The sequence below is a fragment of the Lichenostomus cassidix genome, chromosome 22, assembly GCF_008360975.1.
Source record: "Lichenostomus cassidix isolate B80296 chromosome 22, HeHo_3.0, whole genome shotgun sequence".
NCBI lineage: Eukaryota > Metazoa > Chordata > Aves > Passeriformes > Meliphagidae > Lichenostomus > Lichenostomus cassidix.
Window position 1 is genome coordinate 3,944,434 of NC_139502.1, and position 24,618 is coordinate 3,969,051.

At 45.2% G+C, this 24,618-nt stretch overlaps 1 protein-coding gene and 1 pseudogene across 2 annotated transcripts in view; both read left to right on the top strand.

Annotated features, from left to right (window-relative positions):
• Positions 1-24,618, top strand: part of LOC146428081 (ras GTPase-activating protein nGAP-like) — a 74,906-nt gene that overhangs the window by 43,666 nt on the left and 6,622 nt on the right. The window lies entirely within an intron of this gene.
• On the top strand, positions 545-24,565 carry LOC146428085 (ras GTPase-activating protein nGAP-like; annotated as a pseudogene). The gene is made up of 13 exons (XR_014856195.1): positions 545-713; positions 1,487-1,593; positions 5,751-5,860; positions 7,402-7,555; positions 9,105-9,203; positions 10,010-10,540; positions 12,891-13,035; positions 15,713-15,802; positions 16,707-16,941; positions 17,274-17,337; positions 17,553-17,813; positions 20,125-20,324; positions 21,559-24,565. The product of XR_014856195.1 is annotated as a ras GTPase-activating protein nGAP-like (transcript).

Consider the following 24,618-nt stretch of genomic DNA (forward strand, 5'->3'; position numbering starts at 1 on the left):
TAAAAGATGAATATCTACCGAGTGAGGCACTAATACTGCAGGGTCCAGATTCCTTCGCCTCTCCTCCGGGATGCTCCATTTTGTCGGTCTCCAAGCATCCATGGGAGAGACATATTATAACTCTGCTGAAATCAAAATCCAGTATGCAAAGACATCACAATTAATGTTATCCCCGAAGAAGGCTTCTCTCCATTTTTTCCCTTGGGCTGTTTGGAGGAAAACGCTGCTCTCGTGGCACCAGCTGGCTGTCTCTGTCCATAAACCTTGGTTTTTGCTGCTGTGAATCAGGATATACAGGAAATTTTCAGTAGCAGAGGGAAGCCGGCAGTTGGGCATCTGTTAATAGCCTGAAAGTAACTAATGGGGATGTGCAGCCGGAGCGATTGGTTGAAGAGCTGCAGTCCTGTGTGCTGCTGCTTCGCTCGCTCGCTCCCCCAGCCCGGGAAGGGAGGGAGGACGGAGACACCCGGCGTTCCCTCAAGTGGAAGTCATGGATCCCCAGGAATGCAAGTTTAAGCTGCATCTGCCTCTTGAAAGTAAAATGTCACTGGCTGGAGTCACGGCTTGCTCCTTTTCTTTAAGATTCAGAAGACAGCAATGGACTTTCTGCTAGGAAGTGAATTTTTCCCTCCCCGTGTTGGGGGGTGTTTTGTGGAGCTGGATTCCTTAAAGTCTGGCAATTGAGCTGGAGATGGGCAGCACTTGTGATGAAGGTATCTGTATGCATACATATGCATATCTAGTTCTATATAGAAATGTATGTATGTGTGTTTGTGGAGCGATTTTTACTGCTGTCTGTACTTTATTATGCTATTGTTCTAGTATTTGTGCTAGTCCAAGACATCGGTGCAGCTTCTATGAATATTTGTGCTCATCAGATCAGTCTGCATGGATTTAAGGTGCCAAAGTCGTGTCTTAGTAAGGTCATACTGCCAGAATGAGGAGAAGTTGATCTATTTTTTTTTAATCTGCAGAGATATATATGTCATATTACCCAGGCATTTGTAAGTCTTCTGCTGGTTGCATGCTTTGAGCAAGTAGTGTGATCTTACGTGACCAAACTTTGACCTTTGCCGAATTACATTCAGCTGGGACTAAAACTGAGCTTCCCTGGGTCTTGACTGTAGTCATCTGTTAATTACTGCACTGCTTACGTAAAAAAATTAAATTAAAAAAGTAGATTTAAATTCTCTGAATACTGTCACTCAAACAATAACAGAACACTAAGTATGTCTGAGTATTGATCTTTACCAGCATTTTTTATTTGAATCTCCTACAGTCAAGTCAGACTCACAATCTTGAACCTGCCAATGAAAATGCCATTGTAGTTTAGTAAGTTAATAAGATGCAGGTACATAGGGGGGTTAATTCAGCAGTTTAGTAATGCACATGAAACTTTCCTGAGGCTTCTGTCCTACAGAGCACAAAACCTGACTATTGCCCACCCCCAGGCACCCATTCACCACCTTCTTCTTCTCTTCCTCAGAGGTCCCAGCCGAGAGATCTCCTCGCAGACGGAGCATCTCCGGAACCGGCACTGCTGAGAAAACCAACTCCGTGGAAGTTGCGAACACTTCTCCTTTCAGAGTGCCAGTAAGTGTGCTTTCCCTGCAAAGGGGCATTTGTCTCGTTGGATGGGAGGAGGAGATTAAAATATCACAGTGTACAACCATGCTGGGGGAGCCTGGGGGGAAAGGAATATTTGGTTAATATTTCCAGTTGACCAAGAGGTTTTGCTATCGAGTGTCATATATTATCAGTAAGGTTTCTGGTAGGTGCCTAATTTGCTCCTTTTCATTGCCTTGACCTAAAGTTGCAGATAGAGAAACATCAGTGTTAATGTGGGCAGCGACCTATAGAAATACTTCTGAAGTTGCCTCCAGGGATTGCATTCCATATTCAATCTTCACAAGGAAACAAGTTCCCTTAGATTGGTGATAGCATGTTATTTTTCCCTCTTGTCAGTGAAGTACATGGAAAACTGAAATGGTTTCCTAGTTTATTGAGAAGCTTGATGATGAAATTTCTGCAGGTGTGTTAATTCCTCTTTAGCTCTTTGGACTTTGTCCTGAGTTTGGTTGGCTGTGAGTCTGCACGAGAGTTGTTCAGGTACAGCCTGGATTTTGCTTGGGTCACTCTTTGGTCAGTGTACCCAGGAGCACAAAGGCATTTCTATTATTAGACTGAGGACAAATGCTTTGAGTTCAAATGAGCTGCTCGGTAATTTTAAACAATATTTGATTGTGTTTTAAAATATCTAATTTGCAAATGTTTTCATGCCCTTCTTTACTTATGGCAAGTAATCTGCCTACTTTAAAATAAATCTTGCACTGTGTCTTTTTAAAAATGAAATTTAAAACAGCAAAAAGATGGAATGAGAGTTATTTAAATTATTCAAGGATTAAGGCTGGTCAGAGTGTATAGAACAGATGTGTTTAAAGCAACCTCTGAACTCGTGGTAAATTGGAATGGAGAAATAGACCAAGGAAGCAATGAATACACTGGGTATCCTTACTTGGTCCCTTTTCAGAGTCATAGAATAATACAGATTGGAAGGGAATAGACAATCTCCAGAGGTGCTTTCCCACCTCAGCTATTCTATGTTCTGTGAAGGATCCTCTGTCACTTCAGAGACCTGTTTTCTGGATGGTATAAAGGGGCCTTGGTCTAGTTTTATGTGAAGTTGATACAAAAGTATTCTGTTATGTCAAGTTCTGAGATTTTTATACCGAGCCCATGGTCCACAGAGTTCTGGGAAGATTTCTGAAGTCTGAGAGCCTTCCAAAAGCTTATCCTTGTCTTCATTTATAAGAAATTCTCTGTTTTCTTTGCCTTCATCTCTAAGTAATAGGCAAAGACTTTAGATGTATACATGCATTGTCTAGCCTTTGTCTAACAATTGCAAGCTATGTATCAGAAGTTTTTCATGATTATCTGTATTGGTTATTTGATATGCCTCCTTTTTTCCTCATTTCTGTACCATTCCTTTAATGATGATCCTGTCTTTTAAGTAATGTTTTAATGGTTCTCTAATTCTTCTCTAATTCTTCTCTAATACTTCCTAGCTCCTGCTCCCCTTCAAAAGAAGAACCTTGCAGAATGTTTCTCATTTCCCCTGGTGGTGTGCTGGGCTTTTAGGACTCTGGCAAATAGGCTCAGGAAGCAGTACCTGGCTGCTTTCCTTGGGCACAAACCAGCAGAGAGCTGGAAGCTATTTGTGCCATGTGGAGCTGGATTCTGCTGCTTTGTCTGCCTGCCCACCTGTACACCCAGGAGCATAATGCACCCTCCTGTCCTCCTCATGGGGACGAGGCTGCTGGCTTTGGAGGTTTTGTTCTGAGTAACCCATGTATACCCTGTTCCTCCCGAGTGAGGGCTGAGATCACCCTGTTTTAAAACATGGCAGCTTTTGCTCTGTTTAAAAGAGCAAGCTGCAATTAGAAGTCAGCTTGCTTAACAACACAGATGAGCTCAAGCCAAAACTGCTGAAACCAAACACACTGTTGACTTGGTAGTTGGCACACATGTAATAGGTGACTCAGAAGATGGGGAGGAGTCATATTCCTGCCTTTGAGTGCTAATAAGAATTTCCCAGCTCTCAGGAGGAGGAAAGGTGACTTGGGTGCCTTGTGGAAGTCTCAGTCTCAGATCACTGATCTGAGAAGAGCTTTAAGTGAAGGATTCAAGAGGTGCCTGAAATGGCTTCAAATTTGTGTCTGTGAGCTGGTCTGTATTTGACAGGGATTTATTCTAAGTAGAAAGGAGATTAATAGTAAGAGATTTGCTTTTTTGTTTTTCCATACATTGTCACCTACAGTGAAGTTTGGAGGGCTACAGGCAGCTGCAGCATAGTGCTGTTTCAGTTATTCTTCCCATGACCCTAACTCCATGCCATACCTCGTCTACTCACTGCTTGGATTTATAGATTTTTTCTATTTTTTTCCTTTGGCAAATGGAATTCAAAAAACTCTGCTCAGTTCTGGCACGTGTGAATTTTTCATGCCACTCCCAGGCTGTCCATCTGTAAGCACTGGCCCTGCATGAACTGCCAGCACAGAGCAAATACTGCAAATGTTTTCAAGTCTTTTGAGGATGACCAATAAGCACACCCTTTGTTTGGATAATTTTTGTCTTTATGTTCTCACTGTATTTTTTTTGTGTGTGTGTAGTCAACTCTGAATTGCCTTTTTCAACCCCAGAAGGAACATCTGTTCCAATGGGGAATGGATTATGTTCAATTAAACCAAGAACGTGTTCCATGTTAAAGCAATGCCGATTTAAAATTTTGTATGCACACAAAAATGAACATTCACGATCCTTCTCTGAGTGGGATTTGGAATGATTCAATACAAATACTTTTGGACTCCTGCTGAATTTGGTCAGCTTTGTCGTATTTGCCCTTAAGGGGAAAAAGCCATGTTATTTCATGTTTGCAGTTTTAGCAGACTGAGAGGTACTGGACTGAAGCCAGGGTCCACCAGATCTGAATCCCTGTGGCTGGGTTTGTTACCTTTTATGCTGAGAGGTCAGAATATATGAAAGTGCCTTTGAAAGTGCCATACATCCTCTACTTGAATTCCAGCAATGGCCGCAGGAGAAGCCCAGGAGCATCTATTGGTTGCAGGGCTTTTTCAAAGGCACTTTTTCAATACCAGGACCAAGAAAAGTGCAGCATCACGGGCAGAGTGTGAGTGGCACACAAAGCTGAAAAGACTTCTTCCCTTTTGACAGCATCTTTTTCTCCAGCACATCGTATACATTTGTGGGGTTTGTTTCTTGTGGGTTTTCTTTGGTTGAGTTTTTTGGCTGTTTTTTTTTTTCTGCAGTATTTAGATGTCTGGCGTTTTCTGGTTTATCAGGAGAATGTAGCAGCTTTCACCCCGGAGGAGCCTGCTGGCTGGCAGAAACTGAAGGGCAGTCCTAAACGTAGCACTGCCTTCAGATGCAGAAAGCAGATTCCTCTTCCTTTCTTCCCTCTGTCTCCAGAGGTTTTCAATACTTGGCTCGACCAAGTCAGAATTAGGCTGACCTAGTGCTGGCAGCACATGGAGCAGGAGATGATCCCAGAGGCTCCCTCCAACTAGCATGGCTTTGTGCTGCGATTGTTTGGGGAACAATCATAGTTTGAAGACAGATTCTTTGAAGATTTAGTTTCCTTTTAGATCCCAAGTAGATTTTTGAATTGAGCTTTGCTTCTCACCAATACTATGACAGATATCTGAAGCCACTGGTGTGTGAAATGCTTTGAAATTTTCTATTCTGAGTAGTGAGATTATTGAAATCACAAATTATTTTAAGATTTAACGTGCTGTATCTGAATTTAAAAGGGAAACCTTGCTGCAATTGTGAGCTCAATAGAAACTCAATATGAAACATCTTCACTCTTAAGCTCACCAAGAACTGAAAACATGGCATGTAAAGGGGAAGTAGGAACAAATACTGATATTGAAGATTACTCCTTATTAAAGGAGAATTGTGGGGTTGGGTCTCTTGTATAATAGCTGGAATCCATTGAAGTGCTCCCATAATGTGAGTAGTGCTAATTATTGCAATTGGAAGCTCTCACCTCCTGAAACTGTCACTGGCAATCCAGCCCTGCCTTTCTTCCTGCTCAGAGGAATCCCAGTCCAGCCCGTCCTGTAACCAGCACAGCGGGAATCACCGCTGTGTTTGGACTCTGTGACAGTGCATTGAGTGATTTATTACTGCCATCAGTTTCCCTGTTTCACTTCTGCAACTTCTCATTTTAGGGCTTCTTCAGTAAGCGCCTGAAAGGATCTACCAAAAGGACAAAGAGTCGATCCAAGCTGGACAGGAACATAAGCTTCCCTCTGCCCTCTCCCAACAACACCGAGGACAGGTAAGGTGTGCTGCGTCGCAGAACTGACACACAGCACACCAGTGCACTCGCTGAAGGAGAGCCAGGAGAGGATTTATTGTCCAGCTGGCAGGAGGGGCGGTTGTGGGGCTGTCTCTAGCACATTAGAGCTTAGTGTACTGCTAATACTGCAATGTACTGCTGATACAGGACAGAAAACTGCTGCTCTTCACAGCTGTTGAAAAGCTCATGTTAAGCAGATGGGCTCGAATACCTTTTTCTGCATCTGTTTCAAATAAGCTGCAGACTGCTAATTTTGTTATAGATTGCACTCACAGAGCCAATACGGAGTCAAGCCAATTAAGAGCCAATTAGAATTTATTAAGCAAGCAGGCAGTAAGCAATTACAGCGCTGGGCTGCTGGGAGGGTCTCCTGCCCTGCCAACAACAGCAGCCCTTCCCTTTCTCAACCCCCAGTTACATACCCCTCGCCTCTCGGAGTGTGCTGTTGCTAGCGTACTCTGCGTCTGCGCGACTTGTTGCTGAGGTCTTGTCGCTGGGGTCTTACTCTGCCTCCCGGCGATTGCCAAGTCGAGGGTTGGAGCTTTCCCTGTCCGTGCGACCTTGTCGTGCACGTCGCCTGCTCGAGTGCTGCTCACCCAGGTGGCGTCTTGCAGCACAGTAACTGACTCAACCACAAGCACTCTTCCCCTCCTCCCCAGTTAGTCAAGAGTGACAATTTTATTAACAAACACAGAACCATCTGCTACATAAAGATTTGATTAACAAATACAGGCTTGTTTATCACAATTTCATGATACAAAACCATGGGATTGATCAGCTGGAAAGACATTTGCCCTGCTGTATGCAGTGCTTGCCTGCAGGGCAGTGCTGTGGTGAGATGAGGAGCTGTGCTGGTGTGAGCAGGGCGCCAGCACCGGCACAGCCCGGAGATGCAGTACGTGTTAGTGAGACGGTAAAAGAAAAACAAGGTATCCAAAACCTTGGAGATTCAAACTGGAAGAAGCAGCTGAAAAAGAAAATGCAAAATGACTGATTCGAGCATTGTGAAGTAGGAAGGAATTTGTGCATTTGACTTTAGTGTAAAGGCTTTGTATGTTGAAAATCAAGTGTATTGTGAAGGCTCATCTGCTTTAATGAGTAACCCTCATTCTGCATTGGTTACAGATTTAGGGATCTGTGTGCTTTTTGCTGCTAATACACAACATTTGTCTACTAATCTAGCTAGTAAGAAGTATTTTCAGTTTTATATCCAAATCTACCTATGGGCTTTCTTAAAATTTCAGCAGTTGGTTCTGAATTTTTTGCTGCTGTTCTTTCACTGACAACTTGGCAGCTACAATTTCTAGGTCAGTGGGAATGGACTTGCTAGGCATGTGTAGCTGGATATTCCCTTAGGAGTCTGGGGTTACTGCCCTAATATTATTTTCACAAGGTTTGCAGACTAATTGTAGAAGTTGTTCTGAATAAGCGCCGACAAGCTGCAGCTTTGTCTGGGATCTTGCCAGCTCTTTTGGTAACTGTGAGAAAAAAAGACATTTCCTTTCTTCCTTGCCTGACAGACCAGGTGAGCCGTCCAAGCTGAAGGAGTCGCGTGCCCATGAGTCTCTACTGCACCAACCCGCCACCATCGAGACTCTGGATTTCGGGGCAGAAGCATCAGTCACTCTCCAGCCACTTCACAACAGCATCCTTGGAGGAGACTTCTGCTTTGAGGTGGGGACAAGCTCCAAACCAGCAGCTGCCAGTCCCCCTGAACCCTTGTGGAATGCTGCTCCAGGGCTGGGGAACTGGAAAACAGAGCAGCAGCCACTGCCATGCTGAGCTTTGGGTGGGGGCTGTTGAGCCACCGTGTGACTTTTAAAGTCCTTGAGGCTAATGGCATCAATCACCCAACAGAGAGAAATCTTTTTCAATTACCAGGTTTTCTAATTGAAAAACATCTCTTCAGTTTGATAAATATCTAAGCATTTGTAGTGTGCCTGCCAATGTATGGTTGATACGCACAGTACAGTGGACATGCAATAGAATGTGCATTAGCTGTGTGTTCACCCTCTCCAAATTCACCTGAAGTTAAATTCAGAATATTTACTGTAACCAAGAAATGAGATTTCCAGTCAGAGCCCCCTTCCATTAGCTGAGCTGCTCTCCAGTTGCCAAAGGAGAAGCTTCAGTGGCTGCAGACGTGTCTGTGGCACCGTGGAGCAGGATCCAAAGATCCCTTTGCTGTTTCAGCAGAGGCTGCAGGCTGTGGCTCTGAGCTTTGCTCCAGAAATGGGCAGAAACCAAGTGTGTGAGCACAGTCCTGCCATCACAGCTCCAACAGTGGAGCCGTGTGTGTTTGGATACAGCTGAGGCCACGTCACCTGTCGTGGCAGGGGCAGGTGACTCTGTCTTCAGCAGGATTAGTTAGATGTGTCTAAACTTCTGGAGCAAAGATCTGTTTACAACCTGGGAAATTCTGGCAGTAAACCAGCGTATCAGGCTCTGGTCCCTCGGGATGCATGCAGGAAGTGTTCCTGTTTGCTTCAGCCTCATTCTTCTGGTTGGAAGCACTTTTAGCTTGCTTAGGCTTGGAGAGTTGAGTGGAAAATACTGGCAACAATTTAGCTCTGAGGCTGTTGCCTCAAACTGCTGTTGTAATTGTGTGCACTAATGAATGAAAAGAGCAAATGAGGCTTGTCAGGCCACAAAAGAGGGGAAGAAATGGAAGTGGTTCCCTGGTGCAGGAAAGCAGAGCTGTCAGGGCTGGAGCAGAGCATAACTCCCTCGGTTAAGCTGCTGCTGTCCATATGGACCCCTGAAAATATTTTTTATGTACTAAAGTCATCCAGTGTGTTTTGCCTTACGTTAATGCATTGTCAGTTCTGTCTGTCTTTACACTGGTAGTAACCAAATGATCTGCCCCTGGGCCTGAATGGGGAAAACGGCAAGCTTTAATAGCCACAGATCAATTAACAACTGTTTAAAAAAAATAGATTAACTGGTTGATTAAGGCTTTGTGTAAAAGTCTTTAAGAGGAGCCTCTGGTGCTCTTAGTTTTCTATGAATTCTTTAGTTTGTTATAATCTCAAACTGGCTTTTTTTGCTCTCTGCATTTTGTGGGCCTTTTATCCTTGCGGCCTTGTAGGCCGCTGGATTTTTACCTGCCTTTTTCATGTTTACTTTGTTACTCAAGCACTATTTATCTTCCTCCTTGCTTTTTGCAGCCTCTTACATGTCTTCTAGGCTTGCCTGAACTCAGCCTGTCATTTATTCATTACAGGTGCGCTACTCCAAAGGCACTAAATACTTTGCTTGTTCCTCTGAGGAAGAGAGGGACTGGTGGATGGAAACCTTACGCAAGCTCATTCACCCGATGAAGGTAATAGAAACTGCAGAAATTAGATTAGTCGGGGAATGGAGGTGGTGTGATTGGATTTTAGTCCAGTGTACCAGGGCTTCCCACAGATGCATCCTCAATTAATTTAGTCTGGGGAGCTGTCTGCTCATCCGTGTATTTAAAGCTGCCGTGTGCTATTCCAGGGAGTGCAGTAGGTCAAGGCTTTAATGAGTAAATACACATTAGCATGCTCCCTTATCCCTGCCCCAGGGCTAGTTTGGGATGGTGTACACTGGATTTCTGAGGCCATGCACCTGGGAATGATGGGGCATGGCTTTGTCATGTTTTACTGTAGGGGCACAGTTGGGGCTGGGTGGGAAACCAAAAAAAAACCAACAGAAAACAAATTGGAGCCAGAGTGAGAAGGGGAATCAAGTTATAGATCAGCTGGAAATAGATGATAAGTCACTTCATAGCTGCCATCCTGCTTCCCAGGGACAGGCTAACGTCCCAGGACGGTGCTCTGGGAGTGTCTCATCAGTCTGGCAGGTTTGGAAAGGCTCTTGAGCAGAGTGTTTGTTTTCTAAAGCATTTCAAATACAGCTTTTGAAGAAGAAAAATGTTCTAGTCCCTGCTGTTGACATACAAAAGACAGCCCTTTGCCTCTGTTTTAGAAAATGTCCAATTTTCTAGAGATTCTGATTCTCTCTGGATCAATCTGATGCTGATTTCTGAGTCTGTCCTTACCTCAGACACAAAAGGCAGCCCTTTTCTGCTGCTGCTTTAGAAGATGAAATATTCAGTTTTTAGGGATTTTGAATCAAAACTGATCTCTTTTTTCTGCACAGGACAAATGCCGTCGAGAGGAACATCTGCTTTGCCTCTGGATCATGGAGGCCAAGGAATTGACCTCCAAGAAGAAATACTTCTGTGAGCTGTACCTTGATGATACTCTCTTTTCCCGTACCACCAGCAAAGCAAAAGCTGATAACATTTTCTGGGGGGAGCCCTTTGAGTTCTACTGTCTCTCACACACTGAGAATGTCACAGTTCACATCTACAAGGACGCAGAGAAGAAAAAGAAGAAGGACAAGAATAATTATGTAGGCCTGGTCAACATTCCCACAGCCAGTGTGACCAGCCACCAGTATGCGGAGAAATGGTACCCAGTCAGCACCCCTACTGCCAACAAAGGCATCAAATGCTGTTACCAGACCATCCCCATCTTGCCCATGGAGCAATACAAAGAATTTGGGGAATATATTACCAGCAACTGCTCCCTGCTGTGCTCCATGCTGGAACCTGTGATCAGTGTCAAGAGCAAGAAAGAAGTGGCTTCTGCCTTGGTGCACATTCTTCAGAGCACTGGGAAAGCTAAGGTAAGCACTGTTGGAGTGACTGTGGCTACTGATAAGTGATTTCAGGTGGAAGCTGGGGGGGCCATGATAGTAAGCAGCAGCAGGAGATGCTGTGTGCAAAGTGTAAGCAGGAGCACTCTATAACTACATGTTATTCTGAGAAATCAGGGCCTAAGCTTGAGTGTTCAGGAGCCTGTCTGGCATTTCTAAAATCAAGATGTAGGTAAAGAGATAAGTGAACAAGAGGTTGGTAAACTGGAGAATTGTTCCTGTAAGTAAGTCAGTGATACAATGAGCAGCGGGTGCCAGTGCTGAGTCAGCACTGAGTCAGCTGATCAGTGCCAGCATCGATTTGGTCAGCATTTGAACAGCCTTTTAGAGGATCTATACCGAGTTAATGGTGATCCCACCTGCCCCAAGGATGCTGTTAGGACTTCTGGGTGCACACTGATTTCTTCAGATGGATTGTGGGAGAGGATCCTGCAGGTCCTGGGAAGTTCTGGGAAGCATTAGCACACGTTGATCTATCTGGTTGCTGCCTGCCAGGTGCTGTGTGAGTAGTGCCATGCTGTAGGCAGCTTCTTCCAGTGAAACCAGCTAGAGACAGTAAAGCACCACCAAATACAAGTCAGAGGGATGGAGATGTGGCAGGATGGCCACAAGCAACATCCAAGGGACAGCCTCATTCCAGAAAAGGTCCTTTTCTGCTTGCATCATCATGTGCCCCTTGGGATGGCTGGTGCTCTGTGACAGTGTGTGTGACAGGAACTGATTCCTTAACAAGTTATCTGATGAGAGAAGCTGGTAGCTACGACTGTGTTGAAACCCTGCTGGAAAGCAAGCTCTGGATTGCTGCAGTACCAGCTGCAACAAGTAGATAAATTAGTGATATAACTTTGCACTCCTGGTGTGTGAAGTTTTGAACCTGTATTTACGAGAAGCAACAAGGTGGCTCAGGCTGCCATAAAGCTCCTAAGAGGGTACATTTCCGGTTCATGCTCTTCTGATGGGGATGCAGCTGGATATTAGTAGTTTGTGCCAGGTGAAAAGAATTTTCTCAGATTTTGTTGCAAAGAAACAGCAATAATGGACTGAAAACTAAGAGTACTAAATGTCATTGACTCACACAAAGTTATCACTTCAGGAAATAATTATTACTGTAGAATTAGAGCCTATATAAAGAGATCATTCTCTGTGTCAAGGCTTGCTGATAGTTCCTGCCTGGACAATTGAATACAGTTAAATTCAGCCATATAGATAACCAGCAAGTATGTTAACTTCTTTTTCCCAAATCCTAAACCACTTTTGGTTTGTGAATTTAATTTATTAAGCCATTCTTCTTATTTAAGTATCATCCAGCTGTAATAACTTGTGCCTCACTTTCAGTTTGGATTTTTAAATCCAAGTTTGTTTGGAATATTCCTTATAAAGAGATAAATATAATATCACAGTAACAGACAAATCCACTGATAAACAAACTGGTGAGGGGTTCTGTTCTGGAGGTAGACTGAAACCAAATCTTGGCAGTAAAAGTTAGAGACTTTTGCTTTGCCCTTTCTAATTTGTGATCTGAATCATTCTCTAAGTATAATAAACCCAAGAGGAGGCATGGCTATTTCCTTGGCGCTTACTTCAGGTAGCAGCTGCACCCCTTGTCTCAGGCTGAGCAATTATTTCAGTAACTCTGAAATATCCTTCCTTCTTGGCTTCTGCAGTTAGTCTGGCATGACTGAGCTGGTTAAAATCCCCTTTGCCATTTGTCCCGGGTTAATGATAAGACTCTCTCCTCCGAGAGCGAAGGGCCCCGACACCCCCTCCCCCACCCACAACAGAACCTCTTAGATGGAAGTGAAGAAAAAACTATTTATTTAACAAAACCACGCAGAGTGCCCTACAAGGCACAGGGGAAGGGGAAAACAAGGTGAAAGGCAGTTATTCAACCTGAATAAAAAGTCCTTTTCTCAGACGCAGTCCCTCTCCTCCTCGCCCCCCACCCGGGGCCGGGTGGAGCTCCCTGGAGAGCTCTGCTGTCCTCTGGCCCTCCTGGGTCTCCGGGTGGCAAAGCAGATCGAAGAGAAGGGGTCCAAACGAGGAAAAAAAGAAGAAGAATGGAAAAAACGGGAACAGAGCTCACTCCGACCCCCGTCCAGCACACAGTCTCTGCCGGGCGACGAATCCTCCCCCGGAGCGAGGCTTGGAGAAAATGTTTTCAAAACAACCCGCGTTTCTCTCTGCGGCTGGGTGCAGTTAAAGAGACAGGACCACACATTTTTACACATTTTTTTTTCTTTCTTGGGCATATAAGCCAACGATAGGGGATAAAGGATTATCATATCATCAATCCAAGACACCATTTCACCTTTTTCCTCAGGACTTCTTGACTGATTTGGTGATGGCTGAAGTAGACCGTTGTGCAGACCGTGAAGCCTTGATCTTCAGAGAGAACACAATTGCTACCAAAGCTGTTGAGGAATACCTCAAGCTGGTAGGACAGAAGTTCCTCCGCGAGGCACTGGGTAAGAAACTCCCTGTCTGCCACCTGTTTGCACGGCAAGGGCTGATCCTGACCTGTGTCTGCAGCATGGCTGCAGCTGAGAATGTGGGACGGGGAGGAACTGCCTCAGCGCTCAGTCCACGTGTCTCACACACAGCACACTTTGCTGCTCTTGATGCCCTTCCTCCACATGGAAGGCACTCCTTTGGTGCCTTCAGGAGTAGCACCCAAAGCAAGGCAAGCTTGAGTTGATGGAGCTGAGTCCCTCTTCAAGTTTGTATTGCCATGTTCTGTTGTTCTGGGTAACTTTCTTGTGTCTCTAGTGTGATGAAGAGGTATAACACTGCAGTTTCTTTGTGACCAATGATAGTTGTTCCATCTGATTTAAAAACAGGCTTTAAAAAGGGGGTTTGACCCATAGTCCTTAGAGAGGTGAGGCTGCAAGGCTGCCGAGCATCTCAGGGCAGGAGATCAAGATGCATCCTGTCTGGGGAGCCTCTTGCCTGTGTTTATCCCAAGTGTTCATTATTCACTGACTCATTGAAATTGCCCAGCCATCCAGTAATCTCTTATTCTGTTCTCCGCATGGGGTCTTCATGCCCACGGTTACGTGCCAGGGTGAACTCTGATAATTTTGTTATTGTCCCCTCCTCCACCAAAAAATTCTGCTCAAGTCATAAGCCACTGCCTTGGGAATTCCTCTCCCCGCACAGATAGCAATAGAGGGGACCAAACCCAGGCTCACTGTCTTCGCAGACACACCACAGCCAGCTTTTAGCAGCTCTGCACAATCCTCCTTATCCACGATTGCTGCTGTTTTTCACTGACACCTGTTGTTTCTGGGATGGAGAAAGCTTTGGAAATTGATACAAGAGAAACAAAAGAGTCCCACACCACATCCTTTCACAAGAAGAAAAAAAGCCAAGCAGTTTGCTTTCCCAGCAGTCTCGCTTGTCCTCAGCAATCCCAGATGCTGGCAAGGCATCAAGGAGATAGCTGGCTAAATTAGTGCCCCAGGGGTCAGTATAGTCAGCTCTGTGATTATATCCAGTTTGGCCATTTCTCAAGTGTAATGAGCCTCTTCTGGTAGTCTTATTCTCCTGGGTGGAACCATTGAGTGTAAGTCACTGTCGTAGGCTCTCACTTGGTACGGAGAAATGAGCAGCCTGGTACTTTGTGCTGTGCTTCTCAGCAGGCTGAACATCAGCTGTGGGACCATTGCATTACTGCTGACTGCAAGCTCCTTAATGTGCAGTAATTGCATCAAATATTTTAACATTAATGACTTCTAATGCATCATTTAGCACTGAATGATAAGATGGTAAATCACAGGGAGGAGAGATGGAAAATGCCCCGAAGGTCGTCCAGTTTGTCTATAGTTCAGAGCAGTGTTGCTCATGACAATACTGCCATCTCATTCTTTAGATGCCAGGTTTTAAATGTCAGTTTACCTAGCTGCCCTGTTCTTTGAAAGGATTAACAACACTGTGCTTGGTGTTAGCAACATAACACATCTGTAAGGGCACCTTATATCTGATAATAGCAGAGTTTTGTGGGCCACAAAGAGTAAGTTTCAAGTATGTTTAAGGGTAAAAAATATTATCCAGTAAACAAGAGTTAAAACAGAATTGGCTCAACAAAAGTGATGCCAACAGTTCTGCAAATAAGAGCTGTAGATGCCCTCAGCAGAAATGCTTTGGGGCCCATCACCCAAAAAAAAAAAAAAAAAAAAAAAAAAAAAAATTAAGAAAATGTGGTGCCTGCTTTGCTTGCAACAACACCAAGCTGAGATTTGGGGAGGGGCTGGGTAGTGTTTAAAGAGTTTTCAGAAAGCAAAGGCTAAAAGCAAACCCATTTTGCACAAACGAGCCTTGTGTTAGCTCAGAGCCAGCGAGATCATCTGAGGAGATGAACTTGAAAGGCATTGAATCATTAAACCAATGGATAGAGAACACCCTCATGAACACCCAACAGTTTAAAAATCACTTGGAATGCCTGCATATAGAGGAGGGAGACTAGTGAGTAGTTCATTCCAGTCTGTCAGACAAAGGCAACTTCATGTGGTTTGTATGTGAACGGTTTCTGTTGTGGTGCCGAAAGGGAAGGGTGACAGAAATGCCAAGGAGCTTGAAAGATGCAGGCCATAAAAATGCTGTAAGGTGTTGATGTAAGAGGTTGAGAAAAATTAGCAGCATCTAGCTAGTGCTTGGGTATTACTCTTATTCAAAAGCAAGGTGACACTTTTTAAAATTAAAAAAGGGCAGATTTAGAAATAATATAAATTAATATCATTGCCAAGCGCATTTCCTGGGAAAATTTTGAAAACAAATAGCACAAAGCTTCATTCCCCAGATGGTGGATAATTTCACAGTTGATAACACAGTTTGAATATCAAGTCAAATCCTCCTCTCTACGCCCTAAGTGAAGTGCCTGCGGGGTTGTTAAGCAAAGCCATCCTGTTATTGCACCTGTGCTTGGGGACAGCAAGGACACAGGAGGCTGCAGAATCAGAGCCCTGGCTGTGCTCTGCTGGGAAAGGGCTGGGAGGAGTCATGGCCCCAACATCTGGTGTCTGGAGGCTGTGCTGCAGACAACCTAGCAGGCAGTTGCTAGGGAAAGACATAAGCAGGATTTAAAGGTGTGTCAAGTAGGCTTTTCCTCTAACTACTCTGGTTTCTCATCCTCTTCCCTTTTTCCAGGGGAGTTTATCAAGGCTATGTGTGATTCAGATGAAAATTGTGAATTTCACCAGTAGACCTGGTCTTCTGCAATGTTTTCGATGCATACAAGTAAGGCATCTTCCTTCCTTCCTTGCTTCCCCTTGTCCCTTGTGTTCTCAGAGCATGCCCATTCCTCCTGTGAGGGTGAGAGAGCAGCAGTGGTGCAGGCAAGGGGCACAGTTCCAACCATCTTCCCTTCATTCCCTTTCCTCACTGCCTTCCTGCATGTGGCTCCAGATTGCAGGTGGAACTTGTGTCCAGACTGAGGGCACCCAGCCCACACACCACAACTGTGGGGCTTCTGCCCAAACTCTCTGCCAAGGCAACACATACTGAGTGTGACTGGATAAAGAGGGAATAAAGTGAGAAGATAACAGCTTAGCTTGGACTTAGCATAAAAAAGCTGTAAGTTTTGAGGTGTACAGAAAACTTTTAGACCTTTCAGATGTGTGGAATTGAATGGGAAATCACAGGGAGGAAGCAATGGCAGAGAGATTTCTATTAATCTCTGTTTCTGAGTAGCAGTGGAAGAAGAGGGGCCTTTCTGCTTTGGCATGAAGCACAGGCACAGTATTGAGAGCTTAACAAGTGAGGTAAAACTGTCAGATATGGAGATGAGTTCAGTTTGGCTCGGTTTGTTTTCAGTATTCTAACACCCGCTCCAGGGTAGTAACGGACAAGTAGTTGTTAGCTTGCAAATCAGCATGTCTGGAAATGGCTTCACTTAACAGATATGAACAAGGGGTGCTTTAGACTACAAAGACTACTTGAGTGTCACCAGATTAAATGGGGATCTACGAATAGATGCCTAATGACATTACCTAGCCTAGAGAGAAAGAGAGAAAAAGGGGAGGTAAAAAAAACCAACGATGTTTTCTCACAGAGAAGTATTTCAGGCGACTGATCACCAGTTCAACTTCTTGCATTCATTGCCAGTGCGATTTTATTTCCCTTTTTTTTTTGCTTTTCAGAGTGTTCCCCCGTGAGCTGAAGGAGGTGTTTGCATCTTGGAAGCTGCAGTGCCAGAAAACGGGCAAGCAGGACATCACTAAACGCCTGATCAGTGCCTCTGTCTTCTTGCGCTTCCTGTGTCCTGCCATCATGTCTCCCAGCCTCTTCAACCTCATGCAGGCATATCCTTATGACCAAACTGCTCATGGTCTCACCCTCATTGCTAAAGTCATCCAGAACCTTGCCAATTTTACCAAGTAGGTGATGCCAGTGCAACTGAAATCTGTGGTGCGCAAGGAGAGCTCTGATTCCTAGTTGTGCTCACAGGCAGCTGATTCTCTGGCAAACTGAAGCCCGCTTTTGGAAAGGAGGGAGCTTCTCACTTAGATGTGAACACTGTTCCCCTTGAGACACCTCAGATAAATTCTCCTTCTCACATGCAGATTGGAGCTGTGTTAAATTCTGTGGAGGGGACACAGGACCAAGAAGAGTCATGCACAAGCATGTTAGTGTATATGGTGTTTCAAAAGAAAAGAAAAGAAGCATGTTACCCCCAAGGATCATGTTTTTCTGCTCTCTCCCTCCAAAGTTCCCAGTTGAACAATACAAAGGACATGGCACGTCTCCTGCACGGGAGGAGAGAAAGAATATCTGTGGGAGGAAGGGGGGCGAGATGCAATTTGTAGTATAAACAGTGAAGTAGTAGTGTTTAAGTAAGTACAACTAAGCAGTGAATCTTTTAAATTGTCCATGTGGTTTTTTCCCTCCAAGACTCCAAAATCTTCAGATTTTGAATTTTTTTTTTTAGATACTCCAAATCTTCAGCAAGGCAGGTCTAAAATAAAGTGTTTAGGTAATTGTCTGTAAGCACTTGTATTTTATGTGTGTTTTATTGACTGGGTTTCCCCCCACTTCCTTTTCCTGCCGGATTGGCTCTAAGGAAACATACATGGTTTTCATGAATAATTTTTTGGAAACTGAGTGGAAAAAAATGAAGTCTTTGCTGAGGCATTTAGCTGAGCCAGAAACCAACCCGAAACAGCCTGCATTTGATGGCTACATCGACGTGGGCAGAGAGTTCTCGGTGCTGCATTCCCTCCTGTGGGATCTTGTGTCCCAACCTGATAAGGTAAAGCTGTTTGGAGGCCCGGGAGGGTAAATCCAGGGATGGTACCTTAGCAACAGTAAACACCAGGGAATATCAAGGGGAGCCAAGAGCTTTGGAGGGGAATGTTTGAAAGTGGTATTTCACAACAGCTCCTTCTGTGATTTCGGATTGAGGCCTGCAGCAGGGCCTGTGAAGTGGTTGGGCTTCAGCAGCAGTGCAAACAACTTTGCAGAGCCTTTAGGAAGGTCAAGTGCTGAAGGCATTGCTTAAAAGTACACCTGGAATTCCCTGGGCACTTAATCCTTTCTCATGAATGAGCTGGAGGAAAGGGAGGGCGTCTGGACAGGAAAACACAATTTTGCAGTGCTCTTTTGGTGCTAAGGGAGGAGCTTTGCTGCACACCAGGCCCTCCCCCAGCTCCGATGGAGAAATGAGTTGGCCCTGCAGAACTGTTCTCATCAACAACCTGATCCAAAGCCCACTGAGATGGTCTCATTTCCGTAGTCTTTGGTTTTGGCATACAAGGGATGCCGTGTAAAAAGCTGGATCCACTCCCAGTATCATCCCATAGCAAAGCAAGATGCTTTCTGCCGTGCACTGTGCTGAGCTCATGTGCAGTGTCCAGGTCCTGTTCTGATCCCAACAGATACCACCAACAATAAACACTGCTTCCCTTTAGCTACAGAAGGAGGAAAGGCAGAACTGTGCTCTTCCTTAGCTATGTGGGTTTGCAGGAGCCAAAACCATTAAAATCTTGATAGCAAAGGTAGTTGATAAGGCCCGGAAAAGCTGAGCTATGAGTATTTTTTTTTCAAGTGCTTGGAACTGTTCCATACTTCAATTTTTAGAGGTGCATTATTTTGTCCATATTCCATGTATACTATTCTTCCTTTTGAAACTGGAGCAGTAAGGTCAATAGCAACGCACTCAATTTTTATTGCATTAGGGTTTGCCAAAGTAGTTATTTGTTGGGTATCTGTTTTTCCCCAGTACATTATTTAAAAGAGAAAACAAAAAATTGAATTTGTTGCATCAGAGTAAATTGAAGTGTCCTTGACTCAAAAAGACAATCTATATATTAGTCTTAGTTTGATAACAAGTTTTGATCTTGTTTTTCAATTCACCTCATACATGTACATGGGATACATTCCAAATGTATGGATCTGCATTGTCCTTTCTGTAGGTTAGATGTATGGATCTATCCTAGCAGGCCCTTGGGAGCCGGTGCAGTGGTTTCCTAAAGAGAATGAAGGGGTAAAGTTACAGGCATTATGGCTTTACTGTAGGGAATGACTGGGAAATAATGAGAGCAGCCACCTCAGAGATATTAATATCCACAGAAGAAGTGCTGTAGGAAAGTGTCTGTCAAGAGACCTTTCTCTGGAGCCAAGCCAGCTGAATAGCTGCTTATGGGGAAAAGAAGGGTATCTTTGAGAACAACATTGGTTCTGTAGCAGAATTATTTTTTTTTTCACTAAATCTGCAGCACCTTCACCTTCTTCCTGCAGTCCCAGGAGCCTGAAGTTGCCCTGTAGCTGATCTGCCAGCAGTGGCCCAAAGGGGTGAGAAGCCAGGGCCTGGAGGAGCAGCCTTCCTTGCTGAAGGCCAGTTGCTCTTACCCTCAGCCTGGCCAGCACTGAGCTAACCTGTCATTGGAGCCACACACTTCATCCCATGCTAGTGGGGTGATACTGGGATGAGGATCACTGATGCTCTCATGCAGTTATTTTTCATGTTTGGGTAGGGAAGAATGGCTTCATTGTAACGGTGCGAATGGAGCTGACATCCATGTAGGATACCAAAAATGAAAGGCTTATGAAACGAAACCTTCCCTTTCCCCACCACCCTCAACCCCTGCGATCCTCTCACGATCCCCCTCATCTGTTGGCATGCATTTCCTTTAGCACACAACACCCTTTGCCTGGAAAGCTGCCCCCACCAGCTGGATCTGTGGCCTTTGAATGCCCTTCAATGAGCAGATGCTGTAGTTTTCACTTTGACCTCACCCAGCCGGGACTTAGTGTGCTTTGCATTGGATAGATTTGCATTGGAATGGCAGTAGTTTTGTTTCATTGGGCATGATTTTTATTTTTGCGGGTCAATCCTAATTTCTTTTCTATTTCTTTTTCTTTCCTCAATGTCTGCCACACCCCGTTTTGTCTCCTCCATCCATCTCGTCGCCGTCGTTGCGCTGCTCCATAACACTGCGTTCCGATCCTGGCACACCCACACACAACCACCCACCCTCCTTCCTGCTGCACCACCCCTCCACCTCTGTGCATCCTTATCAAACAAAAACCCGGTGCATGTCGTGGTGCTTGTATCCAATTAGGGTGAAAATTCCTTCCTACGGGGAGCTGTGGAAAAGCTGGGACCTCTTCCTCGTATTCTTGAGGATATAACAAAGGCCTTGGCCAGCCCTCCACCTGCGGAGCAGCAGATGAAGTCTTTCCCAGAGCATAGCTCTAGCCCAAATGTTGCTGGCCGTCTTTCCTCAGGACTTCAGAAGATAACTGAGGACTCCACCGATGGGTACGTCCCAGCCAGGGCTTGAGGGCAGCTGTGGGGCTGTTAAAGCTGTGAAGAGTTGGAACTAGATGATCTTCGAGGTCCCCTTCCAACCCATTTTGTGATTCCAGGGGTTGAGGGCTTCATCAGCGGCCCTGCTGTGGAATGGGGAGCTTGGGCCTCTCTCACGGGGAATAGGCCATCCCAGGAAGAGGTTCACAAGGTGGCACTGGGGACCTGGAGCTTTGGACTTACCCAGGACTCAACCACATCTCTGGGAGTCAATGACTGAGCTGATAAAAAAAGCAGTTCTGTGCTTTACTGCCAGCCTGAGAGCGCAGTCAGCCATAATGTTTCCTTCTGGCCATCAGGCTGCTAGAGGGAAAACTGAGCTGTAGGTGAAACTTATTACCTGTGGAACAGCAAAAATAGTCCCTCCTGTCTGTCATGCAGCATTTCTCACACTGTAACAGCTGTTAATCTGGAGCTGTGACACCCAGAGCTGCCAAAGGGCTTGGCTGCTGCAGGCCCAGAGTAGTACCCGTGCTGTTGGGTAGAAGGGCCAGTTTTGTCATATGAAATTCTCTGCCTTCTGAGCTTACATCCAGCTCTGCAGGAGCCTTCACACAACTCCTGCTGAGTTTTCAGACCTCCACAGTACATGGAGTCATAGAATCATTAAGGTTGGAAAAGCCCTCTAAAAATATCAAGTCCAACCATTGGCCCAGCACTGCCAAGACCACTAGTAAACCATGTCCCCATGTGGCATATCTACACACCTTTTCAATCCTTCCAGGGATGGTGACTCCACCACTGCCTGGAAAGCCTGAGCTAGTGTTGACACTTTGGGAGAAGAAATTTTTCCTAATACCGAATTGAAACCTTCCCTGGCCCAACTTGAGGCCATTTCAGTTTGTCCCATCTCTTGTTACATAGTGGCAAAGGGTTCAATGGCATCTGAAGTCTTGCTAGAGTCAGAAGTGACTAAGAGGGGAGGATTTAGTTGGAATGGTTTAGATTTCACCTGTGAAAAAAAATAAAGATGAAGGACTGCTTGAATCAAATACAAAGCTCCAAGATAAGTGGTAATTAAGGAAGATGGTGCTCTGACTTGCACACAAAGAGCTCATAAAAGGATGTCTGGCTCCTTGAAGCTTTCAGTGGGGGGAGGTTAAGTGAGGTAGAAAGACTTCTCTGGGACAGATCTCTCGGGGTCTTGGCTGTTCAAAAATTAACCAAATTCCTTTCCACTGCACAGTGACATAAATAAGCTGAAGTCTCCAACGCAGGAGAATGTAGATGGACATTTTAGGGGAAAGAACTTACTGCTGACTCTGCAGTGTCTTGCGCAATGGACGTAGCATCTTGCTCATGGACCTGCAGGACCCTCACACAGCTCACAGCAACACTGCTTCCATGATGCATGACGTGCCTTTGTGCCTGGCCGGCAGCCAGCTCTCCGTCACCCAGGTGGCCAACATCAAACAGCTGTGGGACACCCAGGGCACCCCCAGAGCGCTCCCCAGGTCCACAGGCTGCTGCACCCAGTGTGGAACCAACAGGGCAGCCTCCGGCCTCTCTCATTCCAGAACCCGGTTTACCAGCTCAACAACCCAAGCCCCGCCATGGACAAGGCCTCCATGGACTCGAGCCTGGAGAACATGAACAGTGTCAGCTCCCAGGGCTGGAGCAACATCAGCTTGCAGAGCAAGGAGTTGGCGCAGTACCCCGCGGGCCCTGACAAGCACGTGCCGGGGGTGCTGCCGCAGCAGAACATCAGCACTCAGGCACAGATCCACTGTTCATGGATGAACCAAGCCATGCTGGGCGCCAGGGCCAAGACTACGCACAGCCCGGCGTACAAGCTTTCCCCGTACAGCATGGGCAGCGTTTCTGGAGCCTGGGGAGCCATGGATATTGAGCCCATCCCGAACGGGAAATGCTCCTGGCACCAGTCGTCATCCTCGAGGGAGAGCCCTGTCCCCAAGGTGCGGGCGGTTCACCGGCCCCCCCGCAAGGTAAGGAAATCCTGGCTCCAGGCCTCTGCTTTGCTCTTCAGCCCATTGTTCCTCGACCTCCAAAGCTTTCTTGACCTTGGAGTCGAGCTGAATCAAGAGTAGCAGCACTTGTGCCAGTTGCCAGTAGCAATTGTATGGAATAGTCACGCTTGTCACCCTCACAAGCTTGGCAAGCCACCTTATCTGTGACACTGGGCTGCTTTTGTACTAAATTAAAAAAAAAACAACTTGTTTTCCATTTACTAAGGTGGCAGCAAACCCACTGAAAGAAACAGAACTGGAAAATTTCCCTGAGTACAAAGAAAAAAAACAGGAGCAGTTTTGTTCCAAATGGTAGTTCAGATCACCACGTGAGACTGCGTTTGCCCTGTGGTGCTAATTTAAAAGCAGAGCTACCTCAAAACAGGGAAATTAATAAAGATAAAGCATCACAGAATAACTGCTGCCAAAATAACAAATTAGCACAGTTGTCTAGAGTGTGGAGAAATCCATCTTTCACCATGATGAAGCAATCTCTTGCTGGTCCTCAAATACATGCTGCTTTTTCATTAATCATCCCAAACTATGAATAATGCAAATTTTTTTTCTGGAAAGGAGTGTTTATATCTACCAACTCCTAATGTCCTTTATCAGTTGTTCACAGGCAACTATAAATCAAGGGTTTCCTGTCAACAAGCCAATATTCCTTTATCTTTTTTTTTTTCAAAAAAGTAACAGTAATCCTGTTGTGATTTGCTGTGTATGAAAATATTTTCCTAAATTCGTTTAATTTTAAAGACAAAGGGAGCATTTCAGTGCTTGGCACTACAGTGAAAGTAGAAAACAGGATCTGCTGGTCAGAGGTTTTGCAGGGGGAAGGATTTGGGTTATGAGGTGAAGCTGGCAGAACAACCTCTGCTCTGCCCAGGGTTTTCCTGGTGTTCCCTGAGAGTGGAGCTTTCTGGGCAAACTCATGAATGTTACAGGAAAATCTGGGTGATGCCTGGGAACCCAGAAGCAATCAGGGCTTCAAAACGACTTTGATACCTCGAGTTCATTGAAATACAAGACCAGAAATACTGAGTCACAAAGCAAAGTTTAGTATACCAAGTTAGTAATACCCGAAAAAGTAATTGTGTATTATTTGAAGTGTGTGTGTTTTTGTCCTCCTGCAGAGTGTGTTTTACATTGGGGCAGAGGGGCATGGACAGGTAAAGGATTTTATTAATACAACCAGGCCTTGTGTGGTGCTGGTAGGACATTTTTAGGCCAGTAACAGGGACAAATGTGAAGGGGATGTGCCTCCACTCGTTTTCCCACTGTACTTTCTATACTAATTGTTTCCACTGGATTCATTAGAGTACTTGCTCCTGCTTTATTCAGAGTAATCAAACTGTTCTCTCCTTCCCCACACCCATGAGCAACGTCTCAAACGGTGCCAAATCGAGTAGCCAACATTTTTTTCGAGGCAAATTCCATTGTGTCCTTTTAATTGTAAATCTTGTTGTGGAATTCTGTTCTGATTTTAAAAGGAGAAAGAGAAAAGAGAAGTTGAGCATGTTCTTTCCAGGCATGTTTTGTGGGTGTTATAATTATTGGACTCTGTTCTCTACAAGTCCCATTTGTTTCTGAATATAGAGCTGGGCCCTTTGTTTGCTGGGAGAGGTCACTTTCTCCTTCCATTTCCACTTAGGAGGTAGGTGGGAATAGAAATGTCAGTGTGTTCCTCTGGAAGAGAGGCAAAAAAGGGAATTAATACATGATCCTAGCAGGCTAATTCTTTTTTTGCCACTTTATTAGAGAATAACTTGTAACCCATAAGCATGTGTGACTTGCCATCCGCTTGGTCTTTGGCAGCTTTCAGAATCTGGCTGCTGGAAATATTCTGTCCTGCATTTGGCCAGGTTTGCTGCTGTTCAGCATTCTGCTGCAGGGCTGGGGATGTACTTTATAGTCACCTTTCTGCTGTCTGAGCCCTCCATAGCTCCAGTGGACGGTGACACTGCCCATCCATCGCTGCTCCTGATTTCTCCAGCGATTCACAGCCGCACACGGTCCGTGGTCTCCCTTGCTCTGGCTGCCTGGCAGCAAATGCCATCAAAACAATCTGAATTAAGGCACTTTGCCAGGCTGCCACACTACACCTAAGAGGCTCTTAGCTTTTTTGCTGTGAAGACTTCCTTCTAGGGGAAAGGCCTTTGCCTAAATCCAGGAATTTTTGCCTAATTCCTGTGCCTTTTCTTTGCCTTTACATTTTTGCTGAGGCTTTTTCCAGTGCTGGAGTGTCCATGGCTTCTCAGGACAGCTGAGCCGTGGGAGCA